Raw genomic sequence first — 12,558 nt, 5'->3', positions numbered from 1 at the left:
AGAGCCCCCGTGCCAGGTACCAGCAGCCCTGCCCCAGTGTAAGGATACTGAGGCTGGCCCCCGTGCCAGGTACCAGCAGCCCTGCCCCAGTGTAAGGATACTGAGGCTTACCCAAAAAGGGTCAGTGGAGCCCTGTCTTGTTGGTCCCCAGGGTTCTAACCTGTGTTCACAGGCCAGTGTGCCTGGAATTAATCACCTCTTCAGAGGCCCTAGTGCTGTGGAAGAGGGGCAGGATCCCCTCCCTCTCTCCCAGGCCTTGTGAGCCCAGAGGGAGGCCAGCATCAGAGGCAGGAAATGAAGAAGAATTTGCGATCTAATTGAGCTGGCGGGGGATTAGGCGGCAGAATGCAATTACAGGGGCTGGAGCAGGGCCAGGGGGCACTGACACCCCAAGATGTGGTCTGGCCCAGGTGACTGGGCCCAGCCAGTCTGGCCAGAGACACTAGACTTGGGGTTGGGAAGGTGGGTACAGGCAAAGGTTGGGACCAGACAGCTTGTCAGCCTACAGAGGACTGCAGGGTTCCAGCTCCACGTGATACCCAGAAGCAAGAAGTTTTCCTGGGAATCGTCCCCCAGGGAAAGAGCCTATGGCCTCTCACATGGGGAGCAGGCAGCCAGACACACACGCTCTCACAGGCTCCGCTCATACATGTTCAAGCATGTGCTCACACTCCTAGGTAAGCCCCACACAGCCACATTCACCTGCATGGGGCAGGCTTCCAAGCCTACAGACACAGAGGCTGGCCCTTTGCTGCCACTGGCTCCAACAAATGGCGGGTTGGGGGAGCACAACCTCCCCTCAAAAAAACCCACCCATGACCTTAAAATCCTTTTATTCCCATAATCACATGCTGCCATCGACGTGGATACACGCTGTCACCCTGGCCCCAGCCTGTCTCCCTCTGTGGCTTCCAAAACTCCCAGTAGGCAGGCGGACAGGGAGGCTGCCCAATTACTGCTGGGGAAAGGGGGGGTTATGGGGGTTGCAGAGGGAAGGACTGGGTGGGAAAGGTTCAATTCTACACATACACACTCCATGCTACACATATTCAGGGCCTCAAACAAACAGAGGGAGAGATTCAGTAAGACAGAGATATAGAAAGAAAAAGGAAAATATAGCCAGCAGCCACCACAGACAGAGACCACTGTCCATACAGCACAGACATGCCCACTCCCACATTCACAATTCAGACACACTCTACTCAGACCCTCCAGATTTATAAGCGTATACAAAGCACAGATACACACAAATCACTAATACAAACTCTCCAAAATTCCAAGCACACATAACTCACAGAATATATTCATTCCCAGATTCACAGGGACACAGCCAATCTTCAGAAATACAATCTCAGATTCACAAACACACATGTACACGTGCACTACAGATCCACAAACTTTTTTTTTTTTTTTTTTTTGCCAATCAGTTTGAGCTTATGAGGTTGCTCAAGTTAGCCTTGAACTGATAACCTCGCCTTTGCAAGCGCCATGACCTCCAGCGGGAGCCACTTTGGACCCCCGATCCACAAACTTCTAGATCCACAGATATACATGCCTTGATTCATAAATCCATGTATGTTCAGATTCCCACACCCTGAGACAGACATTCAACACAGAGATTCACAGATATAGATACACAACTTAGAGACACACATGTCCTGAGTCATAAGCACACAACACCCAGATTCTCACATCCCAGAGCAACAGACTAGTGCCCACACAGCCTCATCTCTGTCAGCTGACACTGCCTCTGGCTTTAGGGGGCAGGTGGAGGGTTGGAGATTCCTGGGTCTTTGAGGGTGCAGTCCTTTCTCATTGCTCAAATCCAGGAAGGGTGGGCTCAGCGTTGGGGGGAGATGAGGGGAAAGTAAGAGAAAGCAGAAAAAAACTTTAGTGGGATATTCTTGTTGGGCAGTAGCGCGTGAGTAACGGGGGAGGCTTTTTGTGGTCTGGTGAGTTCCAGCTATGAGTGAGAGTTTAACTATTAATACACTTAATCAAGGACACTACACACACACACACACACACAGACATAGCCGCGCGCGCGCGCACACACACACACAGGGCTAGGATGGAACCAGGTGGTGGGGGTAAAAGAGGGAGAGCCCCAGAAAAAAGAAAAGAAGGAAAGCCCCAATCAGGGCCCCAGGGGGCGGGGAAAGGGGGCGGAGCTTCCATCCTGGGCCGGCCTCCAGAGCTGGAGCAGTGATTCACTTGTGCACCACCAGAAGGGTGGGGTTTGATACACAGTAGGTGCTCAATACAAATATACTGGGGCATCAAATGAATAATATATCAAGAGTGGGCAATAATAACAGGAATAACAATGTGTGAACCCCCCCATCCTTATTCAATTAGGGCATGCCCCAGAGCATCATGCTTGGGAGTTAGTTGTGACTAAATGGTCAAGCCACCAGAAGGGGCTTTAGGAACCCAGGATTGGGTCTGGCTCACCAGTATTCCCTCACTCCTCCACCCTATCCTGCAACCTGGAAAGTCAGCCCAGCCCACATCTCTCTCTCCTCTGAGGGAGACCCCCTCCATTCCAGCCTCCCATTAACAACAAGGTGCAGTCCTAAAGAAGGCAGGGTTTTTCATTCCCCTGGACTTGTTTCTTTACCCAGATCCAAGCCTGCCCCCACACTCCTATGGGTCTCAGTTTCACATGTGCCAAATGGGTAGGAGGCAGGCAGAGCTGGAAAGGGGCAGCAAGAATTGAGGGTCACAGTGGGAACCCATGGAACACGGGCCTGTGCTGGCTGGGGCCCTGGATGCAGAATCCTCCCTTCCCCTTCCCCCACCCCAGCCCAGCCCAGCCCAGCCGGGTGGACATTCCAGGTCTCACGTGATAAAGACGAGGCCACTGGCCCTCGGGTAAGTCAACAGGCTCTGTCGCGGGAGAGATAGGAGGCCCCAGCCAGGGTCACCTGCTGAGCGGGGAAAACAGCCAGGACCAGATACACACATAAATAAGACACCAACCCGACAGCCAGCTAGGCAGCCAAGGGTCTGTCTTCTGCAGAGGCTCACCTTGGAAAGGGAGGTGGCATGGAGAGGGAGGCCAAGGCTGACAAGAGGCGTCGCTGGGAGAGACCCAGCTCCTGGGAGGGTGAGGGGTAGAGCGCTGCTACCCAAGTTCCGGGGTCTGGCTGAGAACTAAGAGACCAACCTCCCTCAGCTGTTCCCATCTCTTCCCAGGGCAAAAATCAAACCGTCACCCCCTCTCCCTCCTCCCCAAGGAGAGGACAATTTCCGTTCTGGGAGGGGGGTGACAGCTGCAGAGCGGGCCACTCCCCAGCCCCCAGCCCCCCCCCCCCAAGCTCCAGCCTGACTCTCATTTAGGGAAAATGCTAAATCAACAATACGCAGTTACGGATAGGTAGCGCGCCGGCCTGAGTCTCCCGGCACTGCTTTCAGAAAGCGGTTTAGATGGGGGCTTTGGTCTCAGTTGCTGGTTTTCTAGAGGCGGTTGGAAACCAAGGCACGAGCGTCTTTCGACCAGGTGAAGCTTAGGCCAGTAGCCCCCCCTCCCAAGACGTCTAATTTAAATACTCCCAATTGCAAAGGACAGACGCCCCCCACCCCGCGGGCTGGGGCAGCTGAGGTGGCGCCGGGTGTTCAAATCGCGCTCCAAACAAGTCCGCAGCGACCGCGCTCGCAGCCCCCGCCAGGCGGCCCCAGCGGAAAACTTAAAAGGGACTCTGCCGGCGGCCCTGGGGCGGCTCCGGCGGGGGCCAGAAATCGCACACACGCCCCCTCCCCAGCGTTTCCAGAGAAAATGCGGGGGTGGGAGTGAGGCAGGGCCCACCACAAATCCAAGGGCTCCAAACAGCGCCTGTGGTGCGAGGAAAAGCGGGGGTCAGGAATCTGGTGCGCCGGCCACCCCCTTAGCTCCCCACTCCGAAGACACGACTCGCAGACCACCCGGGTCCAGGGGGAAAAGTAGGGCGCGGTTGCCACACCTTCAGACCTCAGTCTCGGGAGACTAGAGGGAGTGGGTCTTTCCGAATGAGTCACTACAGAAGCCCCCGAATTTACTGGTGCTTCCTTGCAGCCCGTGGCACCAGCCAAACTCCGCGCACCCCTTCTGATTCCCGGGGGGCAAAAAAGAACAAAAAGAGATCTTGCTCCCACATTACTTGCTTCAGTTCTTCTGACAGGTCCCGGAGGTGGCCCCCCATTTAAAAACCGGGGTCACTCACTTTCCGTCGATCCTACAAATAAACAAAGCCAGGCGCACGCCGCGCTCCCCGCCGGAAAGCAGCCCATTCCGGGCGAGGACAACTTCCCCCGGCCAGAAAATTAACACATTCCTCTCGCGGCTGTTCAGCCCCTCACTCCGCTCCGGGGAAGCGAAGGGGAGGGGGCATGGGCTGAACTTCATGGGCAAATTTGGGGCCAGAGCAGCGTGGCAGGCGCCTGGGACGTCCGCCCCCCACAGTTCCGCAGCTAGAGAAACACCCCCGTTCTCCCTCCCAGGCTCTGCACGCTGCTTGGCCCACGCGGGGCTCTGGAGACAGCCCAAAGGACTCCCCAAGGCTGGGGAGGGAGGGAGGAAGAGGCCGCGGCGCACCGGGGTGGTGGGGGAGATACTTTGATGGAAAAAAAAGGTCAAACTTCATCAGCCCGCCGGGCACCCCGCGGGCAGCGGGGGCGAGGAGCCGGAGGAGAAATGCAGAAGTGGCCGCCGCCTCTTTCAAGTGGTGGGGGAGGCTCAGCCACGCGTGGTCGAGGACGCCCAGAGCAGTTAACGTCGCCCCTCAACACAGGGCTGCGAGTGGGGTCTGATGGGGGGAGTGCGCGCCAGAGATCTACAAGCAGCCTCCCCCGCAGGCTGAGCGCCCGCCCAACGCCAACTGGCGAGGACCCCGGGCGCCCGCCGCCCCAGCGCCTGCGAGCAGGAGTAATGGGGGAGCGGCACCCGCAGTGAGCGTCCCAGCTCCACTCCACCGCGCCCAAGCCGCCGTCCCAGACCCTAAAACCCCTCTTTTTGTCTGAACTCAGTGATCTGCGACCGAGCATACTGCGGCTTGAGGAGCCCTGGGTATAGCAGCGGCCACCGAGCAATCACCGGCGCTAGGTTTCCTAGGCTTCGGGGCTCCGCGGCTCATCCCGCGGGCGCCCCCCGCCCCTCCCAAACACGGACCCCTCCTTCCCCGTCCCCGGCTCTCCGCACCTGAACTTCGGGGAACCCGCGCCTCCAAACTTTCCGCCGACTTGCAGCGAACTCCGGCCCCGGCCGCGCACCGAACCCCGGGGGAGGAGAGGGAGGTAGGCGGGGAAGGGGAGGGGGCCGGCCTCCGTGGGGGGGTCGAGGGAGGGCCATGGCCCGACACCTACCGGCTCTCCGAGTCGTCCAAGCCGCCACCGCCGCCGTCGCCGCGAGGCCGAGGGGGAGGGGCGGGGCGGGGAGCTGCGCTCCGCTCTGGGCACCGCCGCCGCGGTGCGCTCCGCTCCAGCCTCCAGCAGTGCCCGGGTCCGGAGCCGGAGTCGCGCCGCCGCGGCTGGCCCGAGGCGGGGAGGGGGGGGAGCCTGCAGCACCTGCCCCTCCTCCCCCTCCCCGCGGCCCAAATTAAAAAACAACAAAAAGCAACTAATCACCCCCCGAGCGGAGCGCGGCGCGGCGGGCGGAAGGTTCAGCGTGAGGCGCCCGGACTCAGCAGGCGGCGCGCATGGCTGGGCGCGGGCTGGGTAGGGCTGGGACGCGGGGCCCGGCTTTACGGGGTGAGGCTCTGCCGCTCTTCTCGCTCGGCTCGGGCGCCTGCTCTTGCCGCCAGTGCCGCCTCTGCTGCCACCGCCTCTACATCCCCGCTCAGGCTCAGCCGCCTCTGCCGCCGCCGCCGCGCGCCCGCCCGGGCAGGAGCTATGAACGCTGCCCGGGGGCTGCCGGCAAAACCCGGACCGGACTCACCGCTCCCTCTTCCCCCCCCCCACCTCCACCTCGCCTCCCCTCCCTCCTCCCACCGCCTCCCTCCCAGCGCAGCTCTGGCCACTTGGACGCCGCGGGCTCTGAGGCCGGAGCTGCAGCCGCTGAGCGTCGAGCTCCCCGCACCCTGACTAGGTCCACCCAGGCTCAGCTCCCTCGCGCGCCCTGTCTTCACCTTTTTCCCGCAACTTTACCCCACCCGAAAAAAAAATAGGAAGACTACCTCCCCGCTTTGGCTTGGGTTTAGAGACGCACCTCCGGGGAAATCTCCTATCCTTCTCTCTCTCCCCTCTTCAACGGGGCCTGAAGCTTCGAGGACGGGGAAGGAGAGTTTGGCCGCGCCTCCCAGCTCAGGTGCGCGGCGGGCCAGAGACTCCTAGCCGAGGGCTCCTGGGAGATAGACGCTCGTTCAAAGACCCCACCCTTCCAAGAGCACCTTCAGGGATTCTGTGGGCACTAAGGGCTCCAGGACAAAAGGGGCGGAGGTTCCCGTTCCCATTTCTCAGATGAGGAAACTATCGGAAAAAGGATATTTTTTCTCTTACAGGCGCCAGCCTCAACTCTTGAGTTCCGGGGCTGAGACGACTACATACATTTGGTGCCCCGAGACCTTGGCCTGTGTCCTCAAAACCCGAAACAATGCCTGGAACAGCAGCGCTCAATAGGTTGAAAGACAGAAGGAAAAGTCAGCCTGGCCAGAGTAGGCGCCCAGTGGGGACAGGACAGATTAGGGCACGCATATCCCGTTTTCACTCCATCAATGCCCTCTTCATCTGCCCATCTTGGGCTAAGCCTATGGCTGCAGATGTCTTCACCTCACGGACCCACAGTGCAAGCCCCGGTCTCATATAATCCCAAATGCCTGTAATCCCAAAGTGAAAGTTTTCTTCGATTCTTTGGGATTCGAGGGGGCGGGTTTGTGCAGCAAGGCAAACCTTCCTGCGTGGCGGAGAAAACGCGGTCTCCAGGCCCAAGCAGGGGAGGGGGAGGGGAAGGGCGGTTGGGGAAGTCAGCCTAGGGTTAAACGTTACAGCCTGAGATCGATTGGGGCCCAGATAACAGGGAGTTAACTGCGGCAATCCGGGCGCCTCCGGCCACTGCCGCGGCCTCGGTGGGAGAAGCGAAACTGTCTCCCACCTCGCTGCTTCCTCTCCTTTGCTCTGCGCAGCCTGGCTGTCGCCGAGGCTAGCGCGAGGGCCATGGGGCATGGATCTCCTGGCAGCAGCAGCTGGTGCCCACCTTCCACACCGTCTATATGTGGTCTTGGGGCCTTGACCCAGCCTGGGTGGGGTGGGGGGAGGTGTCAAAGGACAGAGCTCATCTGGAATGTCATCTCTCCCACTCCTGACATCCAAGGCCACACGAAGTGATCCCTCCCCAGACATCGTGGACACCTGCTCCCAGCCAGTTCTTTCCTAATGCTGAGAAGTGTTCTCCCTTAATTTTTATGCCAAGAAATGGCTCCCTTGGGGAGCCATTTAGTCTCTCTTCTCCTTACCAGCAGTCCTTTTAATGCCCCTCTCCAAAGAAACATGCCATGTGAGTAAAAGTAAGGTGCTTGGCGGAGGGCGAGGCGGGTGGATCATGAGGTCAAGAGATCGAGACCATCCTGGTCAACATTGTGAAGCCCCGTCTCTACTAAAAATACAAACAACTAGCTGGGCATGGTGGTGCGTGCCTGAAATCCCTGCTACTCAGGAGGCTGAGGCAGGAGAATTGCCTAAACCCAGGAAGCGAAGGTTTCGGTGAGCCGAGATCATGCCATTGCACTCCAGCCTGGGTAACAAGAGCGAAACTCCGTCTCAAAAAAAAAGTAAGGTGCTAGCTATGGAAACAGTTTTAAGGTGCCCATCACCCCCAGAAGATCACTCCTAAACTGCTTAAACATAGATATTCTGCCTGTAATCCCAGCACTTTGGGAGGCCGAGGCGGGCGGATCACGAGGTCAACAGATCCAAACCAGCCTGACCAACATGGTGAAACCGTTCTCGGGAGGCTGAGGCAGGAGAATTGCTTGAACCCGGGAGGCAGAGGTTGCAGTGAGCTGAATCATGCCACTGCACTCCAGTCTGGTGCTTAGCGGCAGAGTGAGACTGTCTCAAAAAAAAAAAAAAAAAAAAAGCCGAGTGTGGTGGCTCACGCCTGTAATTCCAGCACTTTGGGAGGCCAGGTGAGCGGATCACGATATCAGGAGTTCAAGACCAGCCTGACCAACATGGTGAAACCCTGTCTCTACTACAAATACAAAAATAAGCTGGGCGTGGTGGCACGCTCCTGTAATCCCAGCTACTCGAGAGGCTGAGGTGGGAGAATTGCTTGAACTCAGGAGGCAGAGGTTGCAGTGAGCCAAGATTGTGCCACTGCACTCCAGCCTGAACAACAGAGTGAAACTCAGTCTCAAGAAGAAAAAAGAAAAGGTATTCTGGGCCTCACTGTGAATGTCAGACACTGTGCTGGGCACTGACCATGCAAGGAAAAAGGAAGTAAAATTCCCAGGTGTAAGATCTTTAAGCATTTAACTCATCTCTACCTTTTCTTGAGCTGAGGCACAGACTGTGAGGGAGGACCTGTTTCCTGGGAGTCAGCAGTAGGTCTCAGAGGGTTAGGATCCACAAAATGAAACTCTATTCCACAAATCTCCTGAAGCCTAAGGTCAGCACAGTCGGGTCATGCACACCCCCCAAAAAAGCTTTATGCCGGGAGTCCATGGGGGAGGGTGGGTAATAATTTCACTTTAGGGAATTGCTATTGTCCACCTTTTTTTTTTTTTTTTTTTTTTTGAGACTTACGTCCCCACCCCCAATTCTTCCATCGTAGCCACAGGCCACATATCTGGCCCAGTTTAGAGGGTGGATCTTTGGGTTTTCCCTTGCTGGAAATTAACAGTCTAGGGAGGGAGACCTAGACTGTCACTTATCCAACCCATGTGGGAGCCACAGAAGAGAAGGGCGAAATTGTCCACAGAGAAAGTGTTACACAAACAGAAAATATCGTGCAAGCCATCCACAAAGAACTCCCTGCCACAGATGCCAATGAGACAAGTGGGGGATATCCAGGAAAGATGGGGCGAGGGTCTCTGCTCTTGGATAAGACTGTCCCCACCCCAGCCCCCTTCTCCAAGAAGAAGGGAATCACGGTTCACTATTCTCCCACCTCTCCCTACTTCAGAAAGGAGTATGGAAGTCTCACCTTCCTCTTTCTTAAACTTTTTGCTGAGTTCTTTGAACCAATCAGTTAGCCTTCAAGTCAGGAAGAGGCTCCTTCAGTCTCCAGCACTGCTGGGGGTGTCGGTGCCTGCATCACCTGCCTTGTCTTCCAGGGAGGGGTGCCTCAGCCAGGGACCCTGGATTTTGCTCTCGTGGATCCTGCTGTTAACACCTGTGGCTGGTATTTGTGCAGCCCTTACCCTGAGCAGGGCATTGTGTTAAACACTTAAGGTATATTGTCTCATTTAGTCCTTATAACAGCCCCTTGCAATAATGTCATCCCCATTATTCAGATGAGGACACTGAAATGAGATTAGTCTCAGCGCTGTTCGCAAATCCCTGAGGCCATATCCTGTTCTAGGGAGGCTTTCCACAGCCTCTAGTAAGGCTGACCTGGGGCTCCTCTGCTTCTTATCCTGCAGTGGCTCCTCACAGACTGCAGGACTCAGCCTAAACCCCTTACCCTACTCAGCCTGGCTTCCCTAAGTGGCCCTCTTGTCCTCCCCCAGCCCTGCTGGCCAACACCATCTAACGCTGGCAGCTCCCTCCGACACCCCAAGACTCCTCTCCAGATTTCCAGGTCTTTGCATGTAGCATTCTCTCTGCCAAAATAGGCCTCATCAAGCTCACTTCATGGAAGACCAGGAGCACATATCACCTAGGAACCACCTGAGACTGCCACTTCCAGCCTGAGTTTGGGCCATACCTACAGGGCCACCACTAGCCCTTGTGCAAATTAGAAAAAGGTACCCACTTTTGCCAGATACAGGAAACTATGAAGGAGGTCACAGACTGCCTTTCATCTCCCTAGCTCCCTTTGCTAGGTGACTTTTTCCAATGCATGTACTACACAGCTGTATTCTGGCCTGGCTTTGGGTCCCCTTCTATGGCTACAGTGACCACAGTGCAAAGAAATAGCTTTTATTTGCTTATCTCACTACTCATCCCCTCACTACTCATCACCTCCTGCCATGAAAATTATTTGAGGATAAGGAGGAGTTTCCTACCTGCCTTGTGCCTGAAGCTTGGCCTCCAAAGAGGTACCAATAGTAACAATTGTGCTGGACGTGGTGGCTCACACCTGTAATCCCAGGACTTTGGGAGGCCGAGGCGGGCAGATCACCAGAGGTTGGGAGTTTGAGACCAGACTGACCAACATGGAGAAACCCCATCTCTACTCAAAATACAAAATTAGCCTGGCATGGTGGCGCATGCCTGTAATCTCAGCTACTTAGGAGGCTGAGTCAGGAAAATTGCTTGAATCCAGGAGGTGGAGGATGCAGTGAGCTAAGATGGAGCCATTGCACTCCAGCCTGGGCAACAAAAGTGAACCTCCATCTCAAAAAAATTTTTTAAAGTAACAATTGTAGCCAGAATCTTTCTGAGCTCTTGCTATGTGTCAGGGTTCATGCTAATTGCTTTCTGTACATAGGCTTATTTAATCCACAGGCTTGGATACCTGTGCAAAGCTACAAAGTAGCAAAACCAGGATTTCTTTTTTTTTTTGAGAAGGAGTTTCGCTCTTGTTACCAGGCTGGAGTGCAATGGCATGATCTGGGCTCACTGCAACCTTCACTTTCTGGGTTCAAGCAATTCTCCTGCCTCAGCCTCCCGATTAGCTGGGACTACAGGCGCACACCATCATGCCCAGCTAATTTTTGTGTTTTTAGTAGAGACGGGGTTTCACCTTGTTGACCAGGATGGTCTCGATCTCTTGACCTCGTGATCCACCCACCTGGGCCTCCCAAAGTGCTGGGATTATAGGCATAAGCCACTGCGCCCGGCCTAAAACCAGGATTTCAATCCATGCCTTGTCTGAGGCATTTTCCATGACTGCCATTTATTTGCCAATATCCATCACTGATTAGACATCCAGTGACTGGAAACGGCCACATGGAGAAGAGCATAGGCGTTAGGGTCTCCAATAAAGATGGCCAACCTGGTGTTCGGTTTAAGGTTTATCTTTCTTTATTTTATTTACTTATTTATTTGTTTATTTATTTATTTTTGTTTAAGATGGAGTCTCCTTCTGTTGCCCAGGCTGGAGTGCAATGGCGTGATCTCTGCTTACTACAACCTCCGCCTCCCAGGTTCAAGTGATTCTCCTGCCTCAGCCTCCAGAGTAGCTGGGATTACAGGCATGTGACATCACACCCAGCTAATTTTTTATATTTTTAGTAGAGACCGGGTCTCACCAAGTTAGGCTGGTCTTGAACTCCTGTCCTTGTGATCTGCCCGCCTCAGCCTCCCAAAGTGCTGGGATTACCAGCCGGTTTATCCTTCTTTAAGCCCCAGTATTCTCACCTGTATCACAACAGATGTGAGCAAGGGCATTTGAAACCCTGCCTGCTGGGGCAGGGCACAGGATAGTGTTTCGTGGGGTCACGCTGGACTGTGACCTTAGCCAAAATCCCAGGGTGGGTCTGGAGGTGCAAACATGGGCAGAGGTGGGGAGGAGCCTATCTGCACCACACTGTGGACCCAACCCTTTGGGTCTGGGCCCTTATACACTGATCACTGGACTTTAGGTCTCCCCACCCCACCCCCATGCCCTCTGAAGGGGCCAAGAGCTGTGAAACGAAAATTCAAGCTGGGCTCCATGGCTCATGCCTATAATCCCAGAACTTTGGGAGGCTGAGATGGGCAGAGTTCAAGACCAACCTGACCAACATGGAGAAACCCCATCTCTACTAAAAATACAAAATTAGCCAGGCGTGGTGGTGCATGCCTGTAATTACAGCTATTCAAGAGGCTGAGGCAGGAGAATCACTTGAACCCAGGAGGTGGAGATGCAGTAAGCCGAGATCACGCCAGTGCACTCCATCCAGCCTGAGTAACAAGAGCAAAACTACGTCTCAAAAAAAAAAAGGAAAGAAAGAAAGATAATTTAAAAAGCCAGGTCAGGTCTCTCGGGGAACCTAGGCTTGCCCATTCCTGAGAAGTCAGTTTGGTGGCCAATGCCTGGCCTTGACTTGTGTAAACAGAGGGGAACGGATGAGGACAGAAGGGAGACTCCAGCCCCAGAATAAAATGACTCTGGGGACAGAGGCAAAGAGGGAGCAGGAAGCAAACCACACACATTTCCCTTTGCCCAGGCACAGCTACATGCATGCCATAGACAATCAGCTACAGCTCTATTCTCAGCTGAGCATAGAGAACTCAGCCTGTGTATGGGATGTTGGTGGGGAGAGGGTCAGTTTGGGGGCTGTCGTGCCCCGGAGAATAACCCTTGGCTTCTCTAGACACAATCACAGTTCAACTTTCGGTCCTATGGGAGTGGGAGTGAGTGCTCCCAGATGCCAAAGCTGTGGCTACAGGCTCCCCACCCCACTTCAGAAAGGTGGGGGGAGCATTGCTGAGAGGCAGGGAGGTAACCGAATGGGGCCTTAGGGGAGGCTTAGGGCAGAGTGTCCCAATGTGGAAGCC

General features: G+C 55.4%; 1 protein-coding gene across 7 annotated transcripts in view; it reads right to left on the bottom strand.

The window, feature by feature from the left end:
• CXXC5 (CXXC finger protein 5) overlaps nt 1–6,224 on the bottom strand; it is a 35,602-nt gene extending 29,378 nt beyond the window's left edge. The window contains exon 1 of one of the 7 annotated variants that reach the window (XM_054252540.2): nt 6,150–6,224. The gene's annotated coding sequence lies outside the window, so the exon portion shown is untranslated. Of the gene's footprint in view, nt 1–3,962; nt 5,840–6,149 lie in introns of those variants that run through there. The other 6 variants (XM_035292174.2, XM_035292168.3, XM_035292167.3 and 3 more) reach the window with 6 other exon arrangements.
• Between the last annotated feature and the right edge of the window lie 6,334 nt (nt 6,225–12,558).

Source organism: Callithrix jacchus, chromosome 2, assembly GCF_049354715.1.
Source record: "Callithrix jacchus isolate 240 chromosome 2, calJac240_pri, whole genome shotgun sequence".
Classification (NCBI taxonomy): domain Eukaryota; kingdom Metazoa; phylum Chordata; class Mammalia; order Primates; family Cebidae; genus Callithrix; species Callithrix jacchus.
The sequence above is the reverse complement of the archived record's forward strand: the minus strand, read 5'-3'. Positions and strand labels throughout refer to the sequence as shown.